At 47.5% G+C, this 21234-nt stretch overlaps 2 pseudogenes across 1 annotated transcript; both read right to left on the bottom strand.

Annotated features, from left to right (window-relative positions):
• Positions 1-3253: 3253 nt before the first annotated feature.
• LOC143857662 (cyclic dof factor 1 pseudogene) lies at positions 3254-15639 on the bottom strand (annotated as a pseudogene).
• A 1580-nt stretch (positions 15640-17219) lies between these two features.
• On the bottom strand, positions 17220-18927 carry LOC143857984 (protein DOG1-like 3; annotated as a pseudogene). The gene is made up of 2 exons (XR_013238825.1): positions 18281-18927; positions 17220-17827 (listed from the first exon to the last, which is right to left on the bottom strand). The product of XR_013238825.1 is annotated as a protein DOG1-like 3 (transcript).
• Positions 18928-21234: the final 2307 nt, after the last annotated feature.

Raw genomic sequence — 21234 nt, forward strand, 5'->3', positions numbered from 1 at the left:
CAGTGCAAAAAAATCTGATTTTCAAATCTGTTCTGCGAGACATTATTTGGAAATCAATATTTGTGGCAACTTCCTTCACCATCGCTGCTCCTCGACGTTGCTCCGGCAGCAGCGAGACATCTGTCTCTCTCTCTCTCTCTCTATCTCTCAAAATATGATCATGAAGATGATTGATGTGTTTTGTATCCAAAACTCAAATCCAAATCAAAATACAAATGCATAAGGCAAGTGGATAGAGATATCTGAAGATTTCTAAGTTTTTTTGTCATTTGGTTGCAGGTATTAGGAAAGAGAGATATACACAAGGATGGGAGGGATTTGGTTGACAATTGTAGTGTACCATATGTAAAGAGAAGAGTGACCACAGAAGATAGATCATATTAGATTAGATTAGAGATAGAGAGACAGAGGGTTATAGGGTTTTTCTAGTTGTGATGCAAAAGGGATTTGAAAATTTGAATTTGTGGCATATAAAGTGTATGGTCATACTTAGTGTCTTTGTAGAAGGAATGATCAAGCAAATCATGATTTAATGTCGCACCACGTCATATGCAACCTTAAAACAATATCAATTAATAAAAGAAACCATCATGGTTCACCAAGATATGCAAATAATCCAGAAAATGCAAAAGAACATATATACTTCAAAATTATTTCTGGCAAAAGCCAGCCAACAAAGGGTCCATTAGCCCTTAGAACAATGTACAACGGCCCAAGTGGGGTCGTGAATCGTTCGAAATAACCCCAGAACCTCCAGATGGGCCCTGAATCGAAACCACAAGGGAGAAAATTGTCTGAACAAGCCAAACAAATCCGGTTCTTTGCAAACCTTAAAAGTTCCTGGTTGGGGTGGAGATTGGACATCTCCTCCTGTACACAACTAGCACCAGTCTTGCTGACATGCACGTGTCATGGGGTGACTTATATCAGTTACTTGGGTAGTGGACCCTAAGCAAGAAGAGTGAGAGCGACGATTGAAATCGTGCTCTGAACTGGATCTCATTGGAATAGGTTGTGAACAGGAAATAATAAGGCTATTCCACCAAACATGACCCTTTACATGTCCTTTGATCTGAGGGATCTTATTGGTTTGTAGGCCCGTTCCGTTATCTTGGTCCATCTAGCAATGGTTCTCTTAGGAATCATTTGAGGGTGGTACTGGAATCGTTGACAAACCTATGAGACTAATAGTGTACCCGACAAGGAATTCTTTGCCTCATATACATGAGGGTACCATCACAGTTTTGGTCAGAGCAGTAGGCCTATAAAATACCTGGCCAGGTGGATTTGATCAATATTTTATCAAATATTTTTATGAAAATATTTTGAATGGTTTAGCAAATGCATTTGCGGGCCCAAGCTGCTTGACTGAAAAGTATACCTAGAGTGGGCCCAAGGAGTAAGTATGTCCACCCCCCGTAGGATTCAACTCAGTAGATGGAGAACGGAGAAATGACTTGCACATATTGGATGTGATTAGGGGTAAGATGATTTAACGGTCATCTTCAGGGTTACGTCTCGATGGAGGCCACTGACTCAATGCGATTGTGATTTTCGAACTACGGAAAAGATCGCAGTGGGACCCTTTATTGGGTTCTGCAGGATCGATCGTTGAATCCCTGCAACGATCCAACTCATAACTCGAGTGACCAATCGTATCTATTAGATATGGTCCCGCATTTATTTGATTGCACAGATAAACTTGTTTTGATACAAAGGGAATAGATATTATAGTGTATGTGCACTATATGACATATTTGAATACCAAATTGGTTAAGTGTTAACCGAAAGGGGTATTATATGATGTAGCTTTATTCCCATTAGATGGGAATTACTTAAAAGATTTAAATTTTGGATTTAACTATATTGGACAAATTACATGTTGAGGGCAAGTGGGAGATTGTTAGTGATAGTGCCCTAAACATGTAGATTTCGTCCTATATGGCCCACATTAAAGTTATTTAAATAGAAAGTCTATTTAGGAAAGGAAACTATTTACAAGATAAAGAACAAGGGAGAGATTTTTGGAAATTTATTTAAGTCTATCATATTTGGGACTCTACATCCCTCGTTTCCAACAAGGAGGAAACGTCCCACCCTTGTTGGACGTTTAATAATTACTAAAAGTTAGTTTTTGAAAACCTATTCTCTACTTTTAGATAAAGCTTTAAGTGAGAGATTTTAGGATTAAAAATAGTAGAATTGGATTTCTATAAAACCCCTACATGGAGTGGACGTCCAAGATGAGAGAATTAGAAAAGTGAAAATTTCGTCCGTCTCCCCAACATTGAAAAACGTCCAACCATCTGTCTCTCTCTCTCTTGTTTTTCTTCTCAAGTTCAAAAACTAGCTTCTATTGAAAGACATAACTTGAGTTCAAAAGCTCCATCAATATCTTAGTTTCCCAATTCAAAATAAGGGTTGATTTAGATCAGTTCTTGATATAGAATAAATATTATTCTATTCTTTCTGTGAAGATCGAAAGGATCTCATCAGATCAACTTGCGGCGTTCGCGAAGAAGAGTTCGTTCGTGACGATTCGGTGAGTAGATCAAGCAGACGATCTTCTTCGTGGTAACTTCTTCAAATGTATGATTTTATCTATTTATTTTATCACCAAAATATAATCTAGTTCCTAGAAATCCTGAGCTAAGGGCAAAATTGAAGTATAATTTTTATACTATGCAATTTTATTCCGCTGCGCATAGCGATTTTGCCCGGGGGTTATACGACCCTTCTAACACAACAATATACAACTTGATCTAGTATGGAATTCATGACTTGGATACAGTTCGCCTCGAAAACAGAAGTCCTTTCATTGTTCTTAATTCGAAATATACAGGAAAAAAGAAAACGAACTCAATTTGGATTTATAAACTTATTTTAGTACATCTGAGAATCCTCTTTGTTTCTTTTCCCTCCCTTTCTCTGATATGGATACATATATATACACAAACTCACCAATCTATTATAACAAAGAAAATAGTGAACATGTTCATATTGATACAGGGAGCTTAAACCATTGGCCATTTGAGTTACTCTGAAATTAGCTCTTCTACGGCAAAACCCAGAAAATTCCTAAAAAGTCTTTCTCATAAGCGGATAGCTGCCAATTCGTTCAATGCAACCTTTTGCATCTATAAAGCTTGGCATGGTTCTGCATGAAAGTGAGTGGTTTGAATTTCAAACTCATCTCCGTGATCTAAAGCTTCCAAAATTTACAAGAACAGATTTTCACCAGCTTACTAATCCATTATGAGCTCTCATGGAAGTTAAGTGACCACAAAAGTGTCGCAGGGTTGGCAAACAAGACATGGGGTTTTTTGGCTGTGTGATTCTTTTCATCGGTCTTTGATTGGAAGGCCTTGAAAAGCCCTTTGCCACTGATTGTATCCCCATTGTCATTCTTAATCCCAAGTGTCGCGTATATAGAACTCCTCACACTTTCACCATGGTCATCAATCCGTATCGACTTAGGAATCCACAGGCATCTTTCGGAGTTGCTTTGTTTGAGTGTGTGTTCTTTCTCCGAATCACTTTGTTTAAGCATGTCTCATTCCCTTGAATGCTTGCCTAAGGTCGAAGAATTAGAACCGATTGGAGGTGATATCCAAGGGATACCCCAAGTCGGTGGGATGGTACATGTTAGACCAAAAATCGGTAACAGATACGGCAGTGACGTCAGAGCTGAGCTGGAGGACCCGAGAAGCCGAAGTGAAGAAGTCGAGTTCTGCGGAATCGAAGTGAAGGAGCTGAGTCCTGTACAAGGGGCAAATGAGGTCAGAAGACCAACCCGGAGTCGTTACTCCGGACAGGCCCTTCGACACTCAAGTCAGTATGAGCAGGAGTGCAGAGCGAGTTTTTTAAGAGTGATGGGTGAGAAGTTATTACCCTTGATTCTAAGCTCTGAATGCCCTTTTATAGAGGGAAACCTGGGGTGGTTGGATTACCTACCCCAGGACATGTGTCGGCCTGTTATAGGTTCGAGTTTACCTACTCTTCAAGTAATTACCATATTGCCCCTATACAGCAGTTGGGCTTGCGGTGGGCCATCCTGGGGCCACGTGTCGACAGCTAATTGGCTGCTGTTTTTATACCCCATCAGTTGCCCCCCAGTTCTCCAAGTCATTGTAGTGATTTGGGGAAGTGCGAGGAGTTACATTCCTGATCGGGGGGAGTCTGTCCGGCGAGCCGTGGCGAACCAAGCAGCTAGTACCCTAGTTTTAGTGAACTGGGTTTCCAAGTAGTGCGAGGAGATTTGCAAAAGGGTTTCTATCATTCACATTCAATATATTTACAATAGTGACTTTCACGCTGGGTGGCCTACTACTGGTAGTATTTTCGGAGGTTCTTTGAGTTCCAGGCATGGGGTAATAGGTGTTCCTCCAGCGTCTCCAGCTTATAACTTCCAGGGCGAATGACCTCTTTCACTCAGTACGGCCCCTCCCAAGTCGGGGAGAGTTTTCCGACCTTCTTGGGTTGGGAGACAGCAGCTTTCCTTAGGACCAGATCCCCTGCTCGGAATTCTCCGGGGCGTATCTTCAAATCATGATAGTTGGACACTTTCTGCTTGTAGGCGGCGACCCTGATTCGGGACTCTTCCCGGGCTTCTTCCAGTAAGTCGAGATTTACACGGAGCCCATCTCCATTGAGCTGTTCATTGAAGTTGGTGACTCTGGGAGACGGGGAGCCCACATCGACGAGTATTACGACCTCCGTCCCGAAGGACAAGTTGAATGGTGACTCCCCCGTTGATGTGCGTGGGGTGGTACGATACGCCCACAGGACATGATAAAGTTCATCTGCCCATCGGCCAGCCTTCTCGCCCAGCCTCTTTTTAATTCCCTGAAGCAGGATTCTGTTCGTTGCTTCTGTCTGCCCATTCGTCTGAGGGTGCACCACTGAAGTGAATCTCTGCTCGATCTTCAAGTCAGAGCTGAATTTTTGGAAGTTCCGGCAGTCGAATTGTCTACCATTGTCCGTTATCAAGATGCGTGGAAACCCGAATCTGCAAACAACCGACTTCCAAAAGAAGTTCTGCACGTTTTGCTCTGTGATCTGGGCTAGAGGTTCGGCCTCCACCCACTTGGTGAAATAGTCAATGGCCAAAACTACGAACGCGCGCCTTCCGGAGGCTGGTGGAAAGGGGCCCAAGATGTCCATCCCCCGTACTGCGAAGGGGAGTGGGCTGATGATCGGGGCCATAGATACAGCATGCTGGTGGATGCTGGGAGAGAATTTTTGGCATCTCTCGCACCTTCTGACCAGACTCAGTGCGTCTTGCCTTAAGGTTGGCCAATACAGGCCTCTCAGCAGCACTTTGATTGCCAGGGCCTTGCCCCCTAGGTGTTCCCCACAAATCCCTCCGTGCGTCTCATGGAGGGCGTATGCAGCGTTGCTAGGCCGGAGGCACTTTAGGTATGGGAGGGTGTATGACCTTTTGTACAGGTTCTCACCATCGAGGGAGAACCGGGCTGCTCTCTGTGTCACTTTGCGAGCTTTCTTCTTGGCTTCGGGAAGTTTTCCACTCCGCAGGTATTCAATAATTTTGTCCATCCAGCAGGACTCGTGTTCCACCTGCATTACTTCAGCGGCCTCATTTTCGATACTGGATTTCTGTAGGAACTCCATACATATACTCCCGAGAGTGGTGTATCCGGATGCGGCCAGCTTAGACAACACATCTGCTTTTGTATTTTTTGTTCTAGGGATCCGGATGACCTCAAAACTTTTGAACTTACTGGATAACTGGCGAACCTTGGAGAGGTATTTGATCATACGCTCGTCGCGGGCCTCATAGACCCCTTGAATCTGGTTTGCAACCAGTTGGGAGTCACAATATGCTTTCAGCCTTTGGGCGCTGGTCTGGACTGCGAGATTCATTCCGGCGAGGAGGACTTCATACTCAGCCTCATTGTTGGATGCGCGGAATCCGAACCTCAGTGCATAATCTAAAGTGAAGTTGTCCGGCCCGGTGAGAACCAAACCGGCTCCACAGCCACCCTTGTTCGAAGATCCGTCCACGTACACTCCCCAGAGCAGTTCGGTGGTCAACAGATCCTGTTCTGTTGGTACGGGAACGATTTCTGCTTCAGTCCTATCTTCTATTCGTTCCTCAGTTGTGGTTTTCTCCCCCACAGCCGGGGTTTGGACAATTTCAAGTTCAGTGTTCTGCTGGTTGATGGTGCATTCAAATTTGCCAGCACTTGAGCCTTTATTGCTGGTCTAGGCACGTACTGGATATCGACTTCGCTCAGCTCCACGGCCCATTTCACGAGCCGTCCTGAGGTGTCCGGCTTATGGAGAACTTGCCTGAGCGGCTGATCTGTCAGGACCTTTATCGCGTGGGCTTGAAAATACGGTCTCAACTTCCTGGGTGCCATGATCAGGGCGTAGGCCAATTTCTTGACTCGCTGGTACCTGATCTCCGCATCATGCAAGACCTTACTGACATAGTAGACCGGTTTTTGTTAGCTGTGCTCTTCACGAACTAGGACGGCTGCTAGAGCCATGGGGCTCACGGACAGGTACAGGAGCAGCTCTTCCCCCGGTTCCGGCTTTGTCAACAGCGGTGGAGAGGACAAGTACTGCTTCAATTCTTCGAATGCGGTCTGGCATTCAGCTGTCCAGGGTGCAGTCTTGATTCCTTTAACGGCGTTAAAGAAAGTCAGGCATCTCTCTGCGGACTTTGAGATGAAGCGCCCCAGTACGGCCACCATTCCCGTCAGCCGTTGTACTTCTCTGATGGTTTTTGGTGGAGTGAGCTCCACCATGGCCTTGATCTTTTCTGGATTGGCCTCTATCCCCCTCTGGCTTACCATAAACCCCAAGAACTTTTCCGAGCTGACGTCAAAAGTGCACTTGGTGGGGTTGAACTTCATGCTGTGCTCTCTAAGGACCTGGAACGTTTCTCTCAGATCGGACACATGATCTTGTGCACTTCGGCTTTTGACCAGCATATCGTTGACATAGACTTCCATGTTACGGCCGATCTGATTCTGGAAGAGCTTGTTTACGAGCCTCTGATACGTGGCCCCGGCATTTTTTAAGCCGAAGGGCATGACACGGTAACAGTACGTCCCCTGATCCGTTATAAAGGATGTCTTTGGTGTGTCTGACTCATACATTCTGATTTGATTGTATCCGGAGAAGGCGTCCATGAAGCTCAGTAATTCGTGACCTGCGGTGGCATCAATGAGCTGATCGATTTTTGGGAGCGGATAGCTGTCCTTAGGACAGGCTTTGTTCAGATCAGTGAAATCAACGCAGGTCCTCCACTTTCCATTTGTCTTCTTCACCAGCACTACGTTTGCCAACCAGTCCGGGTATTGGATTTCTCGAATGAAGTTAGCCCTTAAGAGCCTCTCCACCTCTTCTTTTATCGCATGTCGCCTTTCGAGGGCGAAGTGTCTTCTTTTCTGTTTTACTGGCCTGCAGGTTGGGTCAACACCAAGTCTGTGCGTGCTGACCTCCGGGTCTATGCCGGGCATGTCAACGGGAGCCCATGCAAAGACGTCTGCATTGTCCTGAAGAAACCGGGTGAGGCTGTGCTGGGTGCTGCTGCTTAGAGAGGAGCCGATCTGAACAGTTTTCTCACTATCATCTTTGCACAAGGGGATGAAGATGAGGTCTTTGGCGGGCTGAGTCCCCTGGGCTTCATCCCTCAGATCAAGTAGCTCAATCGGCAGCGATTCCACCGCATTTTTGCCCTTGAGTGCCATTGCATAGCACTCCCTAGACTGTGGTTGGTCTCCTCGGACTTCTCCCACGCCGTTTGGCGTTATGAATTTCATCTTCTGGTGATACGCTGAAGCGACTGCGCGAATCAAGTTCTGGCCGGGTCATCCCAAGATAGCGTTATAGACCGAAGTGGCACTCACTACCAAGAAGTTGACCATCGCGAAAGCTTGACAGGGCGGCTCTCCGACGAGGACGGGGAGTTCAATCTGTCCCTCCACTTTCACGACCTCTCCTGAGAAACCAAACAAATCCGAGTTCACCGGCCTTAAGCGGTCGTCTCCAATCATCATTCTCTCGAAAGCATGATAGTACAAAATATCGGCCGAACTCCCTGTAGACATCCCATTTTGACTAAGCCCTAAAAACAAAAACAAAAAAAAAACAAAAAAATTGGAAAATCCCTGGGCAGCTGGGCCCGGATAAGTCCTCGAGTGCAAATGTATATATATATATATATATATATATATATATATATAATATATAAATAAAAATAAAAAAATTAGCAACTCAGGGCTCTGGGGTTAAATCTTGGATAGTTCGAGACCGTAAGTGGGCCCCATGAAGTTTCGTCGAGGTTCGACAGAATTTACCTGGGTAATGGGGTTTATTTCGAAAAATAGTGCAGAAGAGGGTCGAATTAGTCAAGTCGAGAGGTGCCCTGGGCAGAGAAAATCCAGTGAAAATAATCCAAAAGAGGGCTGTCCAGATAAGAATGGGCTGGCAAATATGTTGCTTTTTCTATAAAATGGGTAAGAGAGTAAAATACCCCTCTCCAAAAGGGCATTCTTGGAAGAATGGTATTGCTTCCTCTATAAGCAATGAGCAAGGACCCTAAGATCAAAATGGAGACAAGTGTAGGGCCATGAGGGAAAGCACATGATTAGGGTTCCAGATCTTAGCACAAGGAGAAGTGATCTAGGCCATCAAAGGAGATGGAGGGTTAGGATCAGAACTAGGTCCCTAACCCTAGTTGTAAAAGAACAAAAGACAAAGAGAAGGGAGAGGCCTCATTCCAAAGAAGAAAAAAAAACAGAGAGAAGGGAGAAGAAGGAGCCGCCGGCCGTCCGTCCATCTCCGGCCAGCCCAAGCTCGATTCCTTTCAGCTTCATCTCCTCCGGCCATCTCCCTTGCCGTCGGCAAGCACCCCCGGATTCCACCTTCATTTTTTCCATCCCATCTCTATCACAACCCTCCCCCAATCTCCATTAAGTCCGGCAATCCGCCGGAGCTCAAAACCCCATTCCCCCACATCTGTTTCACCCATTTTTTACCTCCTCTGCAAGCAACCCCTTTCTACCGCCGCCCAAACTCCACCACCAAATCTCAGCCACCGAGGGGACCTAATTTTCGTCTGAGAAAATAACACAGAGAGAAGGAGAGAGGAGTGGAGAAAGAGCTTCGAAGAAGAGGAAAATGGAGCTCCGGCCTCCCTCCCCGGCAACCTTGCCAGATTCCGGCCTTCCACAGCCACCGTAACCCATATTCACCTCGCCACCGCCCTTCTCCTCCTCCTCCATGGCCGCCATTACCCCCATCCTCTTAGAACCATTAAAACCCATCTCAACCGTGCTCTTCTTCACAGCCACCTCCATCTCCGATCCCCATCCACCACCTCTGTTATTTTCCCCAAAACCCATTTTCAAAAAACCCAAACTCTCTCCAATGCCTCCACTCCCACCTTGAATCCGACCATCTTCCCACCCCATCTCCGATCCAACCCTCCACCACCATTTTCCATTTTTTTAGAACCCTAAACCTCCATCACCACCAACCACCGTCACCTCCACGAAACCCCATCTTCTTCCTCAGAAAGAAACAGAGAGAGAGAGAGAGACCCTTCTTCTCCGGCAAGCTGTGCTGGAATCCGGCCAACCCGAACCTCTTCTCTCTTCCCTTGAAACCCATCACCATCCATCTCTTGTTTATCTCGGATTTTGGGGTTTTCATTTTTATTAGAAAACAGAGGTAGAGAGAGAGTGAGATGAGGGCTGTAAAAAAAGGGGTGTGAGAGGTTCTTGCTAGGGTTTATTAGAGGGGACCCAAAGGGGGGGAGAAGAGCTCCACCGCAGCCTTTGCAATTTCATCCAAGTCACCATAAGATCCAACAATTTAGAACAATATCCCATGATTTTGTATATTCCAGTGACCCTCTTCTCTATAATTCTGGCAATCCACATCGGTAACCCCATCGCTCTTGGTATATAATCCGAAAGAAGAAGAGGGGGAGATTGGGGCTTGTGCGCCGATGATCTGAGCATCGTCTGAACCTCGCAATCGCCGCCGGTATATCTCGCGCAAACTCCATTCCGCTTTGACACCATCGTTTGACCCTATCCTGAGGAGCAGATACAGGTAACATTTCCATTTATTTCTAATGATGATCACACTAGAATGTTTGTTCTTGCTTCGTTTCTTTTGATTGAATGGTGTCTATTGCATGATTTGGTTTCAATAGGAGAATCTATTTTGGCCCTGAGCATTGGGTAATTTGTGATAGTCGGTCCTCTTTAGTTGTGGCTTTGATATATATATTTGAATGTCCTAAAATTGCAGATAGATTGGGCTATGATGAGGCTACTCGGAGCCCACATTAATCTGCCTCTTTCCTTCCCTTTCGAGGGTTCTCTTAGTTTTTAGGATTTTCCTTAAATCTTAGGGTTCCTATAGATTTTTGAGGGGTTGTTCATCAATTTCAGAGTTTGTCTGTCGGGTCACGGCTATGACGGAATGCTTCTTGATCCAACCCCCTCCCTTCCTGCCTTAGAGTCTTCGCAGGTTAAGGGATTTCTTCCTCTTTAGAGTCAGTCATAGAGAGTTTAAGAGTCTGTCCTACCATCCTAGGGTTTAGGAGTCTGTCCTACCCTTGTAGAGTTTAGGATTTTGTCCTATCCCTTCATAAAGTTTAGGATTCCCTCATTCCATCTATCAGAGTCAGTCTTCAGCATAGGAGTCAGTCCTTCAGCCTTTCAGGAGTCTGTCCTATCATCATAGGGGTTAGGATTTTGTCCCTCCTCTCATCAAGTCATGTGATTTTTATCCGTTCTTGCAGGGTATAGGATGCTGTCCAACCCTTGCAGAGTCGTGATTCTGTCCTACCCCCCCCCCCCCCGCAAAGCATAGGATGCCGTCCAACCTTTGCGGGATATCAGGAATCTGTCCTACCCTTATGATGATAGGATTCTGTCCTCTTGTGTCAAAAATAACAAAAACACTTCAAAAAACCAAAAATCTCAAAAATCTCGAGTCATTAGGAGTAGTCAGGAAAATCTGGTCCGAACTACGGATGGCTTGATCCCTAGCTGAGGGGTACGTAGGCAGCTCAGGCGTGCAGCTGGCATCCTGAGTCCAGTCACCATTTTTACACCCTTTCACCTTTTTTACATCACCATTTTACAAATATTTCTCACCTTTTCGTCCGAACTACGTTGGCTTGATCCCTCTCCGCAGGGTACGTAGGTAGCTTGGGTCCACCCAAGTTCAGTCAAACCTTTTTAATAAATATTTTCAAACATTTCAAAACAAAAGAAAAAATGGGCAAGGATGGTGATTGCCAGGTCACTCGGAGCCCTCTTTTCATTCCATTTCCGGTTTCCATCGGTTTTCTGACGTTTTATCGGGTTTTGGGACAGGCGACGACGTAGCGTGGCCCCTTTACAGGGATTGTCCTCGCTGAGCCCAACGATAGGTCATGACGATCGCGAGACTTGTCCGATCTTCAGCAGATTAGGATCGCTGGGCTTGATTCCTTTTGAATCGCCCTCTGAGCCTATCGTGTGTTCCATCTTCTTTCCCCTGGCATTTTTGGTTCTCACATGCCGTTGATTTTTCGATTTCTTTCCTTTCTTACACCTTTAGCTTGCTGTGTGCTTATCTTAGATTTCCCATGCATTCTAGTTTGTTTGTTCTTCTAGCGTGCGATCGATTGCCATTTTCTTAGTCTTATCTCTTGCATAGGCTCGCATGCCAGTGTGCTTACTTTACTGCTTTGGTTGCTTAGCTATAGCGTTTATCCATTCGTCTTAGCTTGATTATCTGTCTAAACTTAGATATTTGCTCTCCTTATCTTATTTTATCTGTCATTATCTGCTTAGTTGTAACTATACATGCGATTGTTTATTGCTTTCTTAGATGTGATGAGTTAGGATTAGATGCGATAAGTTAGGATTTGGATGTTCACTTTCTTTGCCCATCCCCGGGTCATGCAGGCTTAGATAGACATTTTCTCGGGGTTGATTGTTCCCATTTCACATGATTTTTGCCCAAAACTCTTCAAAGTTAATAATAAATGGCATAAGAGACCAGGTGCTTGCACTTGGGCGAATTGGGGGCGCCTAACCCCTTCCCCATTCGTCATCAGGCACGGACCTTTTGTATCTCTGGTTATCTGTTGCGACAGAGCACAGCATGGGATCCAGGGCCTACTTCCTTGGATGGTGACTCGTTCTTTGTTCAAGGTACGCCTCGAATCCGGGCCAGTCCCCGAGTCGAGAGGTATCTCACTTTACATCGTCACTCATGCTGTGAGGGGCACTCTTTCAAGAGTTCCTTGGTGGAGCTCTCCTTCACGTGGATGATCCTGAGACTCGCGTCTGGGGGATCCGTCCCCCGCCTCTCTCGGATCGGGTCCACACTCCCGTTGTCGACCAGGATTTTCTTCAACTTCCAGTTTGCGACGAGCATGGTTACGACCAGTGCGTCGTCGTGTGGCAGTATCAGGTTGTCAAGATCCACATCTGAAAAGGAGATCTCATTCTCCGTCTTCATCTTTTTGCTGCAGGTGTGCACGGTGTTGACTTGGCGTGCATATGCTTTTCGAGCGGCAGATGATGTGCCCCCAGCGGCTGGTCCGCCCATAATTGTGCCGATGACTCCCCTTGGCTGGGATCGGTGTGCCTCTGGTTGTGGACTGGGTGGCGGAGGAGATTGACCCCGGGCAGAGGGCGGCTGTGACCGTCGAGGGCTCTGGCCCTCGGGGTTCTCCTCTCTGTGCTCTCTCTTGTGGCAGTCACTTCGGACATACTTTTTTAAATAGCCCCGACCAATCAGCAGCTCGATTTCTTCCTTGAGCTGCCAGCACTTGTCTGTGTCGTGACCGTGGTCCCTGTGGAACCGACAGTACTTCGACTTGTCTCTCTTACTTCCCTTGGAGATCGCTCTGGTCGGCCACCTTACGAACTCTTCTCCTCTAATTGCGGCCAGTATGTGTCTCCGGGAGGTGTTGAGAGGAGTAAAGTTTTCTTCCCTCCTCTGGGAGGACTTCTCCCTTCTGGGGGCCTTATCTTCTCTACCTTGCTTGGTAGGGTTCTTGTCCTCGGAGGTTCTCCTCCGATTTGAGTCAAGGGCTGCCAGCGTTTCTTCTACTGCTATGTATTCCTCAGCTCCGGCCATCAGATCTGCTAGTGAGTGTGGATTTTAGCGAGCCACTGGTCGACAGAAATCGTTGGATCTAGCGCCTGCGAGGAGAGCGTTCATAGCGGCTGAGGGATCCAAATTCGGCACTTGGAGTGCCTCCCTGTTGAAACGGCTGACGAACATCTTCAGAGGTTCGTTGTCCTCCTGCCGCAAGGCCATCAAGGATGATGTTGTTTTCCTTGGCCTGCGGCTGCTCATGAAATGGCGGACAAGATCGTCCCCAAAGTTCTCAAAGTTGCTGATGGAGTTCGGTTTGATCCTTGAGTACTAGTCCCGGGCCGCACCAGTCAGTGTGATTGAGAATGCTCTGCAGAGGAAGCCATCGGACGCGCCGTGGAGAAGCATTATCGTTCTGAACGTTTCCAGATGGTCCACAAGGTCAGAGGTCCCGTCATATTGCGGGACGGTTGGCATTTTAAACCCCCTGTGCGCTGGGGCGCTCATAACATCGTCGGTGAACGGCGTTCTGCTTGAGAACGCCCGCGAGCAGGCCGGCTCTGATCTTTTGCCAGGTCTTGTATGCGGTGGTCAATTTCCTCTATCCTCCGTAGCATCAGATCAGTTCTACGGTCTGGTCGGTCCAGCGACCTGTTTCTCTCCACTGACGGGCTCGCTGCGGAGCCAGACTGACTTTCCGGACTCCTTCGACGAGGCCGGGATTTTTCTTGCGGTGCGTGGTCTTCATGGGTTTGGTGCTTTCGCGCAGAGCGGGACCGGGATCTCCGGCGGTGGTGAGGCTCTGTATGGGCATGCCTGGCTCTGGAGTGATGGCCTTGTCTTGAGTGGTGAGTTCGGTCTTCACCGTGGCGCACTGACTCTCCCCTGTGGATATTCGACCTTTCCTGCACAGGTCGTGGAGCTTCTGGAGGATGCTGGGGAGGCGCTTGGAGTAGTTGCCGGTACTGACCGACAAGAGCCGTCATTTGTTGAAAGAGGGCTTAAACTTGATCCGGAGTGGGCGCGGGATCGAGGTGTCCCGAATGAGCTGGGCTCTGCTCTGCTGTGGCAGAGGGAGCAACCACCTGCGAGGCGATTCGCTCGCTCCGGGTCCTGTGAGGTAGCACGGCTTGGGTAGTCCGTGCGGTTGGTACCCGAGCATTCCTCCGTCCTGCCATTTTGTAAGGGGATCTGAACAGCTTTTAGTTCGTCGTCCCACGGATGGCGCCAATCTGTTAGACCAAAAATAGGTAACAGATACGGCAGTGACGTCAGAGCTGAGCTGGAGGACCCGAGAAGCCGAAGTGAAGAAGTCGAGTTCTGCGGAATCGAAGTGAAGGAGCTGAGTCCTACACAAGGGGCAAACGAGGTCAGAAGACCAACCTGGGGTCGTTACTCCGGACAGGCCCTTCGACACTCAAGTCAGTATGAGCAGGAGTGCAGAGCGAGTTTTTTAAGAGTGGTGGGTGAGAAGTTATTACCTTTGATTCTGAGCTCTGAAAGCCCTTTTATAGAGGGAAACCTGGGGTGGTTGGATTACCTACCCCAGGACAGGTGTCGGCCTGTTATAGGTTCGAGTTTACCTACTCTTCAGATAATTACCATATTGCCCCTATACAGCAGTTGGGCTTGCGATGGGCCATTCTGGGGCCACGTGTCGACAGCTAATTGGCTCCTGTTTTTATACCCCATCAGTACAACCCCAATAAGCTTGCGCGGGGTAAAATGGTATTGGAAAGCTCGAAGGACAAAATGTATTTGGTTGTGCTAGCTGAGGGCTCCATTGATAAGTCCATGGAGCCCCGGGAAAATACAGCACCTGAGGAGGAACCCTTGACAGTTCTGTATTGATGGCTCTTGCAAGTTTGCCCAATTACCTTCTTGAGTCAAATTCGAAGACCCACTTGAGTTCTCATCGCCATTTTCTCCTCCACTTGACAACATAATTCTCTGTTATTTTGGTCTTTTCTCAGGAAGGTTCAACACTGATGACATCAACTCATAGAGTGGTGCGTCTGAGCTGAAATTTAGAACTGTGCCATTGGGTTTCAACGTAGCATGGTGAATTGTTTCGTGTGTATCTGATCCGGCTGTTTGGAGGGCTTCTGACACGGTTAAGTGCCGATAATGTGAGGCGGAGCTCTTATTGTTTCGACGTCCGGCCCCTATTGGAACATTCCTCATTGTTCCACCAGCTGTCCAGTATCTCTGGCAGTTCTTACAGAAATGCCGTGGTTGGTTGACATTGTAATTGTTGTAGTAACAGAACTTTGTGTCGAGACTGTTACAACGAGGACATGGTAGTATCTTGTCTGGCTTTTTTAGTGTTTTCTCCTTTGAGATACTAGTCTCATTCTCTTCTTCTTCTGGTTTCAAAGCATATTCAGCTGCCGTTTCTTTTTCCCCCAAAGGTTGTTTCGGGTTCTCATTTATCATTGAGGTCTTAGTTTTCGCACGTAACTCTTCTGAAATTTGGGGGGACTGATCTTTTTCTTTTGCTTCAGCATAATTTTGGTTTGATGAATCCTGAAAATTAAATCCAATGGTCATTGGGAAATGTTACACCAATCAAATTATTTGCCTACGAACACAACCTATAGTCGGTTGTAGTTTTGCATTAATTTTTTTTACTTCACACCAGATATAATCAGATACCGAAGGGAGTAGAAAATGGTCTACACCTCAGTTTGTGTATAATTTTGACAAGGGGGTTCATATTAGAGAAGACCAAAGCGAGTGTAATTTGTGCATAACTTTTAATTTTCAACAACAGAAATGGTCTGATTTCATGATCATAACAAAGGAGGATGAAAACCCAACTATAGAAAGGTAATATAAACAAATCATTTTAATATCCAAAATATTAAATAGAAGTTTTACTATTTTGGAAATTTTTCAATGAAAATTAATTATCCAAGTGTTGGGAAACACATTTTTCATGAAATAAATGTGTTGGTGCTCAAATCTGTCTGATCGAACGAACGGTTGTGATTGTATCGATCCCGTATGTTGTCCGATGCCGGTGGCTAGAAGCCTAGAAGGAAAGTAGCTCTAAGGAGTCAGTTTTCATGCCTTATCTGGAGATCCTCGAGTTTCCTCGATTTCTATATTTATGCCAAGCTTTTAGCAAGGTCGCGGTGGGAGGTTCTGACTTCCTTCTAGGGCACTTTCCTATTTGCTCGGGGTGCTAATACTGGAGGGTGCGGAAAGACTTTTTTGCTCTTCCTCCGCAACTGACAAGTTCAGCTTCCACAAAGGCCGGTGCAAGCCCACTTTCATGCGCTGATTGGAGGTGGGCGTGCAACTCGAGTCTGGTTGGGTCGGGTTGGACCCGACCCGAGGAACCCTTTTTTCCAACCCGAACCAACCCGATTTCCAACCCGAAGAGGTTCAACTAGACCCGAGGAAACCTTTTTCCAACCTGAACCAACCCGACCCAACCTGAATTTTTAAGCTTAAAAAATAAAAAAAATCATAAAAATGTCAGGTTTCCCTCGGGTCGGGTTGCCCAAACCATCAACCCGAACCCGAACTCGAACCTGACCCGAACTTAACCTGACTTGACTTTTTCCGCGTTGAACCTGACCCGACCTTTTTTCGGGTTCAGCCCGACCCGAGTTGCACCCCTAATTGGAGGACGGATTATACCCCTAACAATGCCTATAAGAGTTGATGATTTCCAATGTGGAGAGAGAGAGAGAGAGAGAGAGAGTTCCACTTTGGAGATTAGCCTCTACCCGTGATTTTTCGGACTTCCACCATTCGAATGTATGGAAGGGAGATAAGTGAAAGAAGATAGGCCACTATTTCCTTTGATTTGTTGCATCACTGGCTATGGAAAAAGAACATACACTGAAAAATATAAGAGCTGATTTGGTTATGCACCATAGAGGGAAAGGTTTCTGGAATTACCAAGTCATCACAAGTAGGGGTGGCAATCCAACCGAAACGGAACCGATACCGAACCGAAAATTCGGTTTCGGTTTGGTTCTACCAAACCGATTCAAATTTCAAACCGAACTGAAAATGGACCGTTGCCCCCGATTTCCAATGATTATGAGTAAGGGGAGGCGAAATTTGCCGAACCAAACCGTTGCCGGGCCAAATCACAAGTAGAAATAAGAGGCAATCTTTAAAAAAATTGGAAAAGAAAAAACATAGGAAGAAGAAAAAAACTTACAAAATTCTTTAAAAATAGTAAGAAAACTAGATTCTAGTAAAACCATGTAAAACAAAAATACTAGGGTCGGATCATCTTAGCTGGTAAAGCTAACCTCTCATTCCTCTTCTTCTGCCTAAACTCAACATAGAACAAAACATATAAACAAAATCAGGCTCTATTTTTCTTTCTCTAGTTCTACTAATGTCTCACACAATGGCATCCCCATTCTCCACAGCATCCATTTTCATCCCCCACTCGTGGACCCGAAGATGCAATTCTGCAGCAGCGATCAGGAAATGAGCGGCCTGGAGCGGCCTAAGTATCACGATCACCTCTCTAAGCGTCCTCAACCGTAGATCATCGGCCCTCTCCAAAACCTCCTCAAGACCCTCCTTCTTGGGCTTCAACTTTGACTCAACCAAATCCTCCACAACATCCTCACCCCCCCCTCCTCATCTCAGTCACCACATGAGCCAACTCCACCATTTCTGAATTCGCCACAGTCTCTTGCTGCTTCGCCATCTTCTCCGTTATGTCCCTCTCCTCATTGATCATCCGCCTCTGCAACTCGTCCACCTTGTTCATAAATTACACAAAAAGCAATGCTCTTGAGACTTGAACTCATGACCTTTAATATTGAAATCTAACATAATTTGTTTTATTAATAAGCTGGGATCGAACCTGCGACCTCAAGGTTGAGTTACAAAGCCTCAACCATTGTAAGCTTAGGGGGTGCAACTCGGGTAGGGTGCAACTTGAAAAAAATCGGGTCGGGTGAGTTGAGTTCAGTTGGGTTTGGGTTGAGTATTCCAACCCAGGTTGAGTTCGGGTCGGTTTTGGTTGAGCGTTTGGGCAACTCGACCAACCCCCCGGTTGGCCTCAACCCGAACAAACCCGAGTTGGACCTCTAGTGAAGCTACAGGCCTAACCAAAATCCAAAATACTTACCAATACACTCAAATATTTTTCAAGAAAAATCAAGCAATATTATTAATTTTAAAATATTTTTTAAAAAATAGCCTAACACACCTGGCTGAGTTGACTCGTTGACAAATCCCCCAAATCCCCAGTAATCATCCCGTTTAGCAGATTTTCAAGCTGGGACTCTAACTGTATCCCAGCTTTGGAGTAAAGAAGATGAAAAGCCAGGCTGGGTCTCCACCCACCAATCCAAAGGAAAGCGTCTTCAAGAGTGCTAGTCCAGTGGGGAGATAACATAGAGACGATGTTGAGATTTGCAGCTCTAGATTTGTTCTCATAGTAAGACTCATAGTGCTTCAAAACCCTGCTTATTAAGGGTTGGAATTGCTCATCTTCGTAGTCTTCTCTTGAAGCAGTTAAGAGTTCTTGGAGATATCGATCTTGCTCTACAATCCACCGCTCAAAGAAGAACTTAAAGTTCACAAGGTGTTGCTCTCCATCTATGTGTTTGTTTGGGTGGGGAGGCATATTGGAAGATGAAATGCTTGAATTGGGTCCACTAAATCTAAATAAAGTGCTGTAAAAATCAGTTCACATCAGACCTTGAATTGGTTTCTCTGTTTCTTCTCTTTGTCAGTGTAATAAATGTCAAACAGCTAAGCTACTATCTTGAAACTAGCGAAATGTTTCTTGTCGGTATTGGAAGAAGGTGCTGGGAGTACAAGTTAAATCTCAAACAGAGTATTATCATCAGAAACTAATAGGGTCCGGACTCAGCGCTGAGGGGATCCGGACTCAGCAATCCGGACTCAGCACTGAGGGGTCCGAACTCAGCATCCAATTAGCTTCTGGCACGTGGCCCTCGCAAGGACCGTTGGAAGGCCAACACCTGTCTCCACTAGGTGCGACACCTGGACCAATCAGGGACCTCCACCTGCCCTCCTTAGGTATGAAACCTGGTCCATACAGAGGCCACCACCTGGCTCAGAACTACCACCTGTCCTAGACAGGTGGCCCAGAATCACTATAAATAGCCTTCACTTGTGCTAAGGTGAGGGTCCTGGAAATCTGAGAACCAAAACTCTAAGCTTTTTGCTCTGACATTGCTCTACACTCCTGCTCATACTGACTTGAGTGTCGAAGCGCCCGTCCGGAGTATCACTCCGGGTTGGTCCTCTGACCCTTTTCTTTCTTGTCTGTACTCTGTGCAGCGCAGGACTCAACCAGCCATTCAGCCGTGGCTCGTTAGCCCGGACCACCCAGCCCTACCATAACCTGTTACCGATTTTAGGCCTAACAGATTTGGCGCCATCCGTGGGACGACGCAACAAAAAGCTGTTCGAAATCTCACCCAGATAAAAATGGTAGGACAGACCGGCAAGCGAGCACCTCCGACTTCTCGGGCTACCCGGGCTACGGCCCCCCGTGAAGGACGAAGTGAGCGTCTGGCCTCACAGGTGGAGGTCGGGGCGGCCGTGGAGCGGACTTCGCCCCACTCGGACCGTTCAGACCCCACCCCGACCCCGAGGGAGATGAGGGCCCTTTTTCAGGAAATGACCGCTGTAGTTGCGCAGTTCAGGAATGCGGCTCCCGCACTCCAGCAACACCCCGTCGAGGTTTCTCGACCTGTTCAGAGGGGAGAAAGCTCCCGCAGAAAACGCGCGTCTCCACCCCGCGACCAAACTCGTCACTCCACTCGAAGAGACCACCAGTCGCGGGACAGGAGCGTGCGCCCTGAGCCTCGTCGACAGCATCACCGGTCACGATCTCCCTCCGTGCAGAAACGGGGCAGCAAGAGAGACCCTATGCACGGAGAGGGATCGCGGCACCGGCGAAGGAGTCCCCTCAGCCAGTCCGGATCCGCAAGGAGCCCATCAGCCGTAAGGAGTAGACCTGCCCGTCTGGCCGAACAGAGGGATGATCCGATGTTACTGAGAATCCAGAAGATCGATAACAGAATCGAGGAGCTGGCTAGAGATCATGGCCGCCCTGCTTCAAGGATCTTTAGTAGCAATCCCCCTTTCACAGACAGGGTACTCGGTGCGGCAGTCCCCTTGGGCTTCAAGATGCCGCAGATCCCGCAGTATGATGGGACCACCGATCCCGTGGATCATCTGCAGACCTTCAGGACCACGATGCTCCTCCACGGGGCGTCGGACGGGTTCCTTTGCAGGGCACTCCCCACCACATTAACCGGAGCCGCGAGAGATTGGTACTCACGGCTGAAGCCCAAGTCCGTTGACAATTTCGACGACTTCGGGGACGACCTGGCCCGGCATTTCATGAGCAGCAGAAGGCCTCGAAAGACGACGGCTTCACTGATGGCCCTGAGGCAGGAAGACGGTGAGGCCTTAAAAGCGTTCGTTGGCCGGTTCAACAGGGAGGCCCTTCAGGTACCCAACCTGGATCCCTCCGCGGCAACGAATGCTCTTCTGGCCGGAGCCCGGTCCACCGACTTCCGAAGAGCAGTCGCCCGGCGAAATCCGCAGTCCTTGGCAGATCTGATGACCGGGGCGGAAGAGTACATCTCCGTCGAGGAGACTCTCGCTGCCCTGGATTCCGTCAGCAAGAGAAGACCAGAGGAGAAGAACCCCGCCAAGCAGCGTAGGGATGACAGACCCCAGAGGAAGGAGAGCAGTCCGTCCCGGAAGGAAAGGAGCTCCCCCCGGCCTCGAAAGGAGAGGAGCCCCCCGACGAGGGAGCGCTACACGCCCCTCACCGCATCTAGGGCTCAAATTTTGGCAGCCATCCGGAAAGAAGACTTCATCCGGTGGCCGAAGAAGCAGACGCCGGAGGCAGGCACCCAAGACATGTCCAGGTATTGCCGGTTCCATAAGAGCCACGGCCACGACACCAACGCCTGCATTCATCTCAAGGAGGAGATCGAGCAGCTGATAAGCAGAGGGTACCTCGGGAGGTACTTAAAAAATAACGACAACAGAAGGGAGCGCCAGGACAACCCGAGACCCAGAGACAGAAGTCCTCAAGACGCCCAACCCCTGGGCGACCGCATCCAGGCTCCTGCCCCGGCCGTTCTCCCTCCTCAGGTACCTCAACCTCAA

Source organism: Tasmannia lanceolata, unplaced genomic scaffold (assembly GCF_043159265.1).
Source record: "Tasmannia lanceolata isolate RefF3 unplaced genomic scaffold, GAP_Taslan_0.1 ptg000025l, whole genome shotgun sequence".
NCBI lineage: Eukaryota > Viridiplantae > Streptophyta > Magnoliopsida > Canellales > Winteraceae > Tasmannia > Tasmannia lanceolata.